At 37.5% G+C, this 10,666-nt stretch overlaps 1 long non-coding RNA gene across 1 annotated transcript in view; it reads right to left on the reverse strand.

Moving 5' to 3' along the window:
• LOC147349342 (uncharacterized) overlaps positions 1-6,636 on the reverse strand; it is a 65,097-nt gene extending 58,461 nt beyond the window's left edge. Inside the window, exon 1 of the long non-coding RNA XR_015150382.1 lies at positions 6,476-6,636. This is a non-coding gene — a long non-coding RNA (uncharacterized LOC147349342). The remainder of the gene's footprint in view (positions 1-6,475) is intronic.
• Positions 6,637-10,666: the final 4,030 nt, after the last annotated feature.

Consider the following 10,666-nt stretch of genomic DNA (forward strand, 5'->3'; position numbering starts at 1 on the left):
CTTTACATAATTGTATTAGTTTTGCCAAATATCAAAATGAATCTACCACAGGTATACATGTGTTCCCCATCCTGAACCTTCCTCCTTCCTCCCTCCCCATCTCTCAAACTTTTAAAAGTTTGTTCATTTCTTTGAATTTCTGAGTAGTCAGAGAAAGGTTTCACATTTGCATTTTAAGGAATGCCAAAGATTCAATCAACTGTAAGCTGATTTTTACATACCCTTTGAAACAGTGGAAAAAGTTTCACTCTCCCAGGTGTAATATTTAAATTCTACTTAAATTCTAAAAAAAGAAAAAAATGACTTCAATTGCAGTTAACCTTAGGTTAATGTTCAATTGGAAAGATGTTTTACCTTAAAGTGTCTCTGAATTTGTTTTCAATTTGTTTTTTTTTATTTTTTTAGATCCCCTTTCTTCTCTCTTTTGTATTACATCAGCTCTTGAGACTCCACAGTATTCTGGAGAAATGGAATAATTCCAAGAAAGCATCTTGTATTTTAAGATGGGAATATTTGAATATATTTGCCTTCCTTTAGGTATCCTGCTTTATGTTTCAAATGCATGGTAGCAGTTCAACACTCAAATATCTGCCTTTTATAACCTATCTCCTAGGATATGTTCCAAAACAATGAGGTATATTGTTGACAAAGAATTAAATGTAATAATCAGGCAATTAACCAAGGGTATTTGCAGCACTACATAAAAAGACAAATTAAGAAGACTACCGTGGTATCCAGAAGCCATCTGTTAACCAATGTCAAATTGATGATAAAGAAAATTGAGTTCCCTTGGCAGTTGGTTTTTCTCCAGCTGCATGCAGCTATAAAAGAGCCATCAAACACAAATCTGCATTTGTTGTTAATTCAGAAATGCAGTAGAAAGGCACTGGGAAACCTCTAGTGACAACTTTTTATTCTGAAAGTTGACTCTAAGATTCTCAGAAAAGTTATACATTGGACTTTGGATCAGCATTTAAGACCATCTTGAGAGGATGAAACTAAGATGATCAGAACAATTCTCATATGTGTGTGCAAACACACAAATACACTAAAATATGTTCAAAGCATGAAATAATGAGTGAATTGCTTCTAATCAACCATAACGGTTAGTTAATAAACTTATATACGCACCCTATTTATCCCATTTATTATTGCACATATCCTAATGTCAGCCTCACTTTAAGGAAAGAGTCACAATAGAGCAGTACCAGAAAATAACCATAAATTTGGATAAATTTGGATTATTACTAAGCCCTGATAAAGACCAATTTGAAAGATATACTAAGGTGCCCTTCAGAACAATTATTATACTAATGTTCAATGGAAACTTGAAGAAGTTAACTTAATGCCTTGAAAGTGGTTAGGATCTGGAGTCAGGCAAAAGTGATGCTTCAAATTCATACTTCATTCCTTATTAGTTATATAACCTTGGGCATAATACTTAATCTGTTCTAATGTGTGTATAAAAATGAGAATGATAATAACCTTCAGGGATGTTTAAAGGATAAATGAATTAATGTGTGTCAAAATTTATTTCTGTCAAATAAAGAATTAAATGTCTTATCAATGGATTATTGAACCAATACTAATTGCTAAGGACTTTAAGCTTATTGTGGAAAGGTCACTGGGCTGGAGATCAGGAAATCTAGCTTGTTCTTCCAACTTTGCCATAAATTAGCTATGTGACACTATACAAACGATTTACATTCTCTGGACCACAATTTACTGTTTCCAAAATTAAGCTTGGGATGGCATGGAATTAAAATGCTCCTATTAATCCTAAAATCCTCTAATTCCAAGGACTTGAACTAGATTTCCAAAACGAATGCCAAATAAAAACTCAGAAATTTGTAGGAAATTCAAATCATTAGAATCACTTGTGTTTATTACTGATTTACCTTTAAAAGAAAAAATAGTGGAAAAAATTGAAGTTTAAATTTATTACACATATTTTTATTAAAAGCATGTAGTTTTAAGGGAACACATATTTAAATTAGTCACTAAAGCTGCTGAGTTGAACTAGATTAACCCAAAATTATGGTTGACTTGTACTAGAAGTTTAGAATTTTAAAAGCCGAAGACCAAACACACACACACGCACACACACACAACTACTTATTCACTCTCCAATTTATGTTGAATAAAACAGATACTTTTAAGTGACAGCAACATGGTTCTAGAACCTGTCTGTTGACTCTTATACAACCTTTTCCACATCATATTTCACTATTTTTACTTTTATTTTTAACAGTCTTGTAAATACATTCTCTCTGACACTTTCTCTGTTCCCAACACCATATCTGGAATTGTTAACTTTGACTGAAATTGCCACATTTAGTTTACTAGTGCAGTGTCGAACAAGCATTTCATAGCAAATGATATCAAAATATAATTTATGGTTCCTCTTACACTGCCAGTTTAAAATGCATGCAGAGAAGAGGCTTACCTCCACCCCCACTACCATGGTATGAAAACTCAATGATCCTCATCATTTTTAAGTTCATTCCTCAGTATCAAACATTCAACATTTTCAGGTTTTTTGTAGTTTCAGCTCAGAAATACTAATTGCTTCTTCAAAACAGTGATCAATATTTGCATCTTTACTAAAACAGGAGAACTTTTCTCCTTTTAGGCATAGTAAGCTTCTATTTCCATTAGTTAGATGCTATCAGTTCAGTTCAGTTGCTCAGTCATGTCTGACTCTCTGCGACCCCGTGAAATGCAGCACGCCAGGCCTCCCTATCCATCACCAACTCCCGGACTTCACTCAAACTCATGTCCATCGAGTCAGTGATGCCATTCAGCCATCTCATCCTCTGTCGTCCCCTTCTCCTCCTTCCCCCAATCCGTCCCAGCATCAGAGTCTTTTCCAATGAGTCAGCTCTTCGCATGAGGTGGCCAAAGTACTGGAGTTTCAGCTTTTGCATCAGTCCTTCCAAAGCAATCCCAGGGCTGATCTCTTTTAGAATGGGCTGGTTGGATCTCCTTGCAGTCCAAGGGACTCTCAAGAGTCTTCTCCAACACCACAGTTCAAAAGCATCAATTTTTCGGCACTCAGCTTTCTTCACAGTCCAACTCTCACATCCATACGTGACTACTGGAAAAAACATAGCATTGACTAGATGGACCTTTGTTGGCAAAGTAATGTCTCTGCTTTTGAAATGCTATCTAGGTTGGTCATAACTTTCCTTCCAAGGAGTACTGCTGCTACTGCTAAGTCACTTCAGTCGTGTGTGACTCTGTGCGACCCCATGACGGCAGCCCATCAGGCTCCCCCGTCCCTGGGATTTTCCAGGCAAGAACACTGGAGTGGGTTGCCATTTCCTTCTCCAATGCATGAAAGTGAAAAGGGAAAGTGAAGTCACTCAGTCGTGTCCAACTCTTAGAGACCACATGGACTACAGCCTACCAGGCTCCTCCGTCCATAGGATTTTCCAGGGAGTAAGCATCTTTTAATTTCATGACTGTAATCACCATATGCAGTGACTTTGGAGCCAAAAAATAAAGTCTGACACTGTTTCCCCATCTATTTGCCATGAAGTGATGGGGCCAGATGCCATTATCTTAGTTTTCTGAATGTTGAGCTTTAAGCCAACTTTATCACTTTCACTTTCATCAAGAGGCTTTTCAGTTCCTCTTCCCTTTCTGCCATAAGGGTGGTGTCATCTGCATATCTGAGGTTATTGATATTTCTCCCAGCAATCTTGATTCCAGCTTGTGCTTCTTCCAGACCAGCATTTCTCATGATGTACTCTGCATAGAAGTTAAATAAGCAGGGTGACAATATACAGCCTTGACAAACTCCTTTTCCTATTTGGAACCAGTCTGTTGTTCCATGTCCAGTTCTAACTGTTGCTTCCTGACCTGCATATAGGTTTCTCAAGAGGCAGGTCAGGTGGTCTGGTATTCCCATCTCTTTCAGAATTTTCCACAGTTTATTGTCATCCACATAGTCAAAGGCTTTGGCCTAGTCAATAAAGCAGAAATAGACATTTCTCTGGAACTCTCTTGGTTTTTCGATGATCCAGAGGATGTTGGCAATTTGATCTCAGGTTCCTCTGCTTTTTCTAAAACCCGCTTGAACATCTGGAAGTTCATGGTTCACGTACTGCTGAAGCCTGGCTTGGAGAATTTTGAGCATTATTTTACTAGCATGTGAGATGAGTGCAATTGTGTGGTAGTTTGAGCATTCTTTGACATTGCCTTTCTTTGGGATTGGAATGAAAACTGACCTTTCCCAGTCGTGTGGCCACTGCTGAGTTTTCCAAGTTTGCTGGCATATTGAGTGCAGCACTTTCACAGCATCACCTTTTAGGATTTGAAATAGCTCAGCTGGAATTCCATCACCTCCACTAGCTTCATTTGTAGTGATACTTTCTAAGTCCCACTTGATTTCACATTCTAGGATGTCTGGCTCTAGGTGAGTGATCACACCATCATGATTATCTTGGTCGTGAAGATCTTTTTTGTACAGTTCTTCTTTGTATTCTTGCCACCTCTTCTTAATTTCTTCTACTTCAGTTAGGTCCATACCATTTCTGTCCTTTATCGAGCCCATCTTTGCATAAGATATTCCCTTGGTATCTCTAATTTTCTTGAAGAGATCTCTAGTCTTTCCCATTCTGTTGTTTTCCTCTATTTCTTTGCATTGATCGCTGAGGAAGTCTTTCTTATCTCTCCTTGCTATTCTTTGGAACTCTGCATTCAGATGCTTATATCTTTCTTTTTCTCCTTTGCTTTTCACTTCTCTTCTTTTCACAGCTATTTGTAAGGCCTCCCCAGACAGCCATTTTGCTTTTTTGCATTTCTTTTCCATGGGGATGGTCTTGATCCCTGTCTCCTGTACAATTCATGAACCTCCATCCATAGTTCATCAGACACTCTATTTATCATATCTAGTCCCTTAAATCTATTTCTCACTTCCACTGTATGGTGGAGAAGTCTGACAGAATGTGGTACACTGGAGATGGGAATGGCAAACCACTTCATTATTCTTGCCTTGAGAACCCCATGAACAGTATGAAAAGGCAAAATTATAGGATTCTGAAAGAGGAACTCCCCAGTTCATTAGGTGCCCAATATGCTACTGGAGATCAGTGGAGAAATAACTCCAGAAAGAATGAAGGTATGGAGCCAAAGAAAAAACAATACCCAGTTGTGGATGTGACTGGTGATAGAAGCAAGGTCTGATGCTGTAAAGAGCAATATTGCATAGGAACCTGGAATGTTAGGTCCATGAATCAAGGCAAATTGGAAGTAGTCAAACAGGAGACGGCAAGAGGGAACGTTGACATACTAGGAATCAGTGAACTAAAATGGACTGGAATGGGTAAATTTAACTCAGATGACCATTATATCTACTACTGTGGGCAGTAATCCCTTAGAAGAAATGGAGTAGCCATCATGGTCAACAAGAGTCCGAAATGCAGTACTTGGATGCAATCTCAAAAATGACAGAATGATCTCTGTTCATTTCCAAGGCAAACCATTCAATATCACAGTAATTCAAGTCTATGCCCCAACCAGTAATGCTGAAGAAGCTGAAGTTGAGCAGTTCTATGAAGACCTACAAGACGTTTTAGAACTAACACCCCCAAAAGATGTCCTTTTCATTACAGGGGACTGGAATGCAAAAGTAGGAAGTCAAGAAACACCTGAAGTAACAGGCAAATTTGGCCTTGGAATACAGAATGAAGCAGGGAAAAGGCTGATAGAGTTTTGCCAAGAGATCACACTGGTCATAGCAAACACCCTCTTCCAACAAGAGAAGACTCTACACATGGACATCACCAGATGGTCAACACCGAAATCAGATTGATTATATTCTTTGCAGCCAAAGATGGAGAAGCTCTATACAGTCAGCAAAAACAAGACCAGGAGCTGACTGTGGCTCAGACCATGAACTCCTTATTGCCAAATTCAGACTGAAATTGAAGAAAGTAGGGAAAACCACTAGACCATACAGGTATGACCTAAATCAAATCCCTTATGATTATACAGTGGAAGTGAGAAATAGATTTAAGGGACTAGATCTGATAGATACATGCTATACTGAACCTAAAAGATCCATGAATTTAGAAGGAAATTCTAAAAAGCTAGTAAGCAGAATCGTTTCTTTTTGGTTAGTTACTGTTAATGCAGTAGCAAGTTTAAACTAAGTTTAGACCATTAAAAAAATGCATGCAAGACATAATATTATTTTGAATATAAAAAACAAATAACAAGAAACAATAAAAATTATGTTAACAAACCAGGTTGATTTTGTCCAATGCACAGCAAGTTGAACACAGCAAGTTAAAACACTGAGGTTTACAGCAAAGAGGGTTTATCTCCAAGGTCAAGGAGACCAGAGAACTAGTCTCGAATCTGCTTCCCTAAAAGCAAGGAGTCAGGGCTCTTATAGATAATAAATAAAGAAGCAGGGTGAGCTGAGGTGTGGGAAAAGGTATAGGAATCATTCCACACACAGACATACCTGAGTTACAGGTCTCTGCATTTCAAAAGGTCACCAAGCATGCCCAGTTGAAGGGTCAGTGGTCTGTGGTCCTATCCAGTCTCAATCAACTCATCTTGAACTAGATGCAGCTGACTCCAAGCTTCTGGAAAACAATTTGGGCAAATGGCTTATTGCTTAGGCTAGTTGCTGCTTGGCACACATGCAAGTCTTAAAATGACCTTGATTAGTGAAGGCAGGTGAAATGGACCAATCATTACACTATTTCAAGTAAAACACTGATCTTTGACAAAGGAGGAAACACAATACGATGGAGAAAACATGGTCTTTTTAACAAATGGTGCTGAAAGATGTAAATAGCCACATGGTAAAAAATGAATTTAGACAGACTTTATACCATTCACAACATAGATCTGAATATAAAACACAAAACTACCAGAAGATAAGATAGTAGGAAATATAGATGACCTTGGGTTGAGTACAGATATTTTAGATACTACATCTAAAGCATGATCAATAAAATAAATGATTGATAAGTTGGACATAATTAAAATAAAAATCTGCCATTCTGTGAGAGACACTACGAAGTGAGAAGATAAGCCACAGACTGGGAGAAAGTATTTACAAGAGATAAGTTTGATAAAGAACTGTTATTCTAAATGCCCTGGGTTGGCTAAAATGTTTGCTTGGGTTTTTCCACAATATTTTATGGAAAAATATCCAAATGAACTTTTGACCAACCCAATACAAAAGGCTCTTAACACTCAACCATAAAAAAAACAAACTGATTTTAAAAAAAGATCAAAAGCCTTAACAGACACCTTACCAAAGAGGATACATAAATGACAGGTAAGTATACGAAAATATGTTCAACATCATATGTCATCAGAGAAATGAAAGTTAAAATACCAATGAGATACCAACAAACACCTATTAGGATGACAACAGTCCAAACATTAACAGCACAGAATGGCAGAGATGATACAGAGCAACAGGAACTCTCATTCACTGATAGTGAGAATGCATATTGCAGAGTCATTTTGGAATATAGATGTGCACTTAATATATGATCCAGCAACTACACACCTTGGTATTTATGCAAATAAGTTGAAAACATGTCCACACAATAATCTGCACACAGATGTTTACATTAGCTTTATTCCTCATTGTCCAAAACTGGAAGCAACCAAAATGTCCTTCAATAGGTGAATGTATAAATAAACTAGGGTACATCTAGACAATGGAATAATATTGAGTGCCAAAAATAAATGAACTATCAAGTCATAAAAATACACGGAGAATCTTAAATGTATATTACTCATGAAAGAAACCAATCTGAAAGGCTACATACTGAGTTTTCTGACAGTTGAGAAAAGCCAAAACTATGGAGATAATAAAAGAATCAGTGGTTTCCTGGAATTAGAGAAGAAGAAGGGATAAATAGGCAGAGCACATAGAATTTTTAGAATGATAAACTATTTTGTATGATACTATGATGGTGGATATGTGTAATTATACATTTGTTAATACCCATAGAATGTACATGGATCATGGATAAAGCAAGGGAATTCCAGAAAAAAACATTAATTTCTGCTTCATTGACTTTATGGTGAAGCTTTTGACTATGTAGATCACAACAAATTGTGGAAAATTCTTAAAGAGATGAGAATACCAGACCACCTTTCCTGTCTCCTGAGAAACCTGAATACAGGTCAAGAAGAACAGTTAGAACCAGACATGGAACCACTAACTGGTTCAAAATTGGGGAAGGGGAGTACAACAAGGCAGTATATTGTCATGCTGCTTATTTAACTTATATGCAGAGTACATCATAAGAAATGTGGGTTGGATGAATCCCATGCTTGAATCAAGATTGCTGGGAGAAATATCAACAACCTCAGAAATGCAGATGATACCACTCTAAAGTAAAAAACCAAAGAGGAACTAGAGCCTCTTGATGAGGGTGAACAAGGAGAGTGAAAAAGCTGGCTTGAAACTCAACATTCAAAAAACTAAGATCATGGGATCTGGTCCCATCATTTCATGGCAAATAGGAGTGGGTGGGGAGTGGAAACAGTGACAGATTTTATTTTCTTGGGCTTCAAAATCACTGTGGATAATGACTCCTGTCATAACATTAAAAGATGCTTGCTCCTTGGAAGGAAAGCTATGACAAATCTTGATAGTGTATTAAAAAAGAAGAGACATCATTTTGCTGACAAAGGTCCATATAGTCAAAGGTAGGATTTTTCCAGTAGTGACATACAGATATGAGAATTGGACCATAAAGAAGGCAGAGTGCTAAAGAATTTATGGTTCTGGCAAAGACTCCTGAGAATTCCTTGGACAGAAAGGAGATCAAACTAATCAATCCTAAAGGAAATCAAACCTGTATATTGATTGGAAGGACTGATGCTGAAGCTGAGGCTCTAATACTTTGGCCACATGATAGGAAGAACTAACTCAGTGAAAAAGGCCCTGCTGCTCAGAAAGATTGAAGGCAGGAGGAAAAGGGGGTGGCAGAGGATGAGATGATTAGATAACATCATTCTTCACTCAGTGGACATGAATTTGAGCAAACTCTGGGAGACAGTTGTGGACAGAGTAGCCTGGTGTGCCACAGTCCATGGGGTCACAAAGAGTCAGATATGACTTCGTGACTGCAAAAAAAAAAAAAAGCAGTGGAATGAACACCAAGAAAAACCCTAATATAAACTATGAACTTTGGATAGCAATAATGTGTCAATGCAGTTCATCTGTTGTAACAAATGTGCCAATCTAGTGGAGAAAGGTGATAGTGGAGAAGTGGGGCTGGGGTGCTGGGAGGGCAGATAGTGTATGGGAACTCTTTATACTTTCCATTTAATTTTGATGTGAATATAAAAGTGTTCTAAAAATTAAAGTCTATTTGAAAAGGTAAAACAGAAGAATCTAACTTGATCCATTTTAAAAGGGGATTTTTTTCCAGAGAAATTGACATTTTTCCAAGTAATAAGGTAATCATCACATAAACAGTTAGTTTGGGGCATATTCAGTAGGAGGTAAGAGAAAGATTTTAATGAATTTTTAAAATAGATGCATATCCTATTGCAAAATGAATTACATTACGAAACAGAGGGAGAACAAAAACAAAGATAAGGCACTCATTGTAATTCATATAAGGCAACCCATCTCAAATCTATTTTGAAGAACCTCTAAAGATAAAAATTAATATAGATGATATATCCAAATATAGGCAATTCCATCAAGACCACTCAAACAAATTTTTACAGACTATGAACCAAAATATATCTACTTCACATTCATAAGCTAAATTGGATATGACTATATCATATTTATGGCTACCCATTCTAGTATTCTGCCTGGAGAATTCCATGGACAGAGGAGCCTGGTGGCTACATGTGCAAAGTGTAGGACAGGACTGAGTGACTAATACTTTCATTTTTTTCACATATCATAAGTATACTGTACAGGGAAAAGTGTGAAGGTAACATAAATGGTTAGAAGCAAAATGTGTCAAACTGTGAAGATTCAACATTAGGATGTCAACTTTCAGACTAGCTAATAAAGCATATTAGCTTTTATCCTTTAGAAGTCAATACAATGGTCAATTAGTGCGTGTGTGCTCAGTCATTTCAGTTGTGTCTGACTCTTTGCAACCCTATGGACTGTAGTCCACCAGACTCCTCTGCCCATGGAATTCTCCAGGCAAGCATACTGGAGAGGGTCACCATGCCTTTTTCCAGGGGATCTTCCCCACCTAGGGATGAAACCCGCACCTCTTGCATTGCAGGCAGATTCTTTACCACTGAGCCACTGGGGACATCTGGCCAATTAGTAAAGAAGTGCAAAGTAGATTATATACATACCATTGAAAGTTGAACAACATGGGTTTGAATGGCATGGGCCTACTTGTATATGGATTTTTTACAATAGCAATTCCTAGAGTACTACACAGTAAGTAGTTGGTTGAATCCTTAGAACCAAAACTGCACATAAGGAGTAACCATGGATATGGAGGAGAAGGGGGTGGCAGAGGATATGAGATGATTAGATAAGTTATATTTGGATTTTTGATGCACAGAAAGTCAGTGGCTGCAAACCTCTAAGACATATGGGTTTAACAGAGTCAGTTGAAAGGGGAAAAAAGTGACTAGAGCAGAGTAAAAGCAGTGTGCCAAAAATCCTCCAGTAAACAGCTGTAAATAAGTA

This window comes from Bos grunniens, chromosome 21 (assembly GCF_055505025.1).
Source record: "Bos grunniens cultivar Pamir isolate PY7600 chromosome 21, Bosgru_T2T1.0, whole genome shotgun sequence".
Classification (NCBI taxonomy): domain Eukaryota; kingdom Metazoa; phylum Chordata; class Mammalia; order Artiodactyla; family Bovidae; genus Bos; species Bos grunniens.